Genomic DNA, 1,118 nt, shown 5'->3' with positions numbered 1-1,118 from the left:
AATGTTTTCTCAAAATTTTAAGATTAAGACGACTCTGACTTCAGATACAGCTTGATCCAGTGGCTTAACCAATTTCGGTTTTCCTTTTTTTTCCCCCAGGACTCTGTTTCTAGCCATCTTTTGACTCTGTTTCCTCTTGTTAGATTCACTCTCAGGCCTGCTTTCTCTGTTCGGTGGCCCTCGGAAGATCCAGACTCACCTTCCACAGCCCCAAATCCTGCAGACGGTTTCCTTTCCCTGCGCAGCTTCAATGCAATCCCTGTGCCCGACTTTCATTGGGCCAAACTGAGTCACATGCTCGTTTCTGAACCAATCCTTGCGGCCAGAGGAACGCGATCAGGTGATTGGTCAGGTGGACACAGGCTGGGGGTGGAGCCAACCCCTCGCACACCACCCTGCAGGAGAGCCCGGGAGAGGCCCTTAACCCTGGAGGAAATGTGCAACCCGGTGTGGGGAGGAGATGAGAGGAGCCAAGACCTGCGGGGAGGCCAGGCCTGGGAGAGACGCCTAAGGCTGTAGGGCTGCCAGCTGCGATGGGTGGTGGAACTGGGGACGTGGGGAGGGACTTTCCAGAATCACTTGGTGCATTCAGAGAAACGTGTGTCATCTTGATTCCAAAGAATTAACCAGATTTAGCAATTTCCTGGGTTCGCATTCTGAAGGAAACAAAACAAAACAAAACAAAACAAAAAAACCTCACCGTGTCAGGCAAACCCCAGGCCCTTCTGAAGCCGAGTCCTGCTGCCAGCTGCTGACCAGTGGCCAGTACCCATTGCTCCGTCCCCACCTAGACATGCTGCCTTCCCGGGAGCCCTGCATATTTCCTGGGAAGGTGCTCCTCCCCTGACACTGATTGCGCCCCCATCCCCATTTCCAGGCATCGTGACTATTGATGTAATAATAATGTGGTCACCACAGGGACCTTTATAATTGGGCTGGAGTGAGAGTGCATCCTTTCCTGTCCTTCTAGACCGTTCTGGACGCTTCCCTGGCTCCCCTGCACGTCCCCGCCTGCAGGAGGCCCAGGTTGGCCAGCACTTGGACCCTGTGAAGCAGGTCAGGGGGGACTGGAGGCTGGACCCTGGCCGCACGTTCCCCCACGGAGAGGAGCGGGGGGG

At 55.0% G+C, this 1,118-nt stretch overlaps 1 long non-coding RNA gene across 1 annotated transcript in view; it reads left to right on the top strand.

Moving 5' to 3' along the window:
* The first annotated feature begins 385 nt into the window (after nt 1-385).
* LOC125612966 overlaps nt 386-1,118 on the top strand; it is a 3,025-nt gene continuing 2,292 nt past the window's right edge. Inside the window, exons 1-2 of the long non-coding RNA XR_007343462.1 lie at nt 386-515; nt 971-1,056. This is a non-coding gene — a long non-coding RNA (uncharacterized LOC125612966). The remainder of the gene's footprint in view (nt 516-970; nt 1,057-1,118) is intronic.

This window comes from Marmota marmota, unplaced genomic scaffold (assembly GCF_001458135.2).
Source record: "Marmota marmota marmota unplaced genomic scaffold, marMar, whole genome shotgun sequence".
Lineage (NCBI taxonomy): Eukaryota > Metazoa > Chordata > Mammalia > Rodentia > Sciuridae > Marmota > Marmota marmota.
Note: the sequence above shows the minus strand (reverse complement) of the source record. Positions and strands in the feature narration are given on the sequence as shown.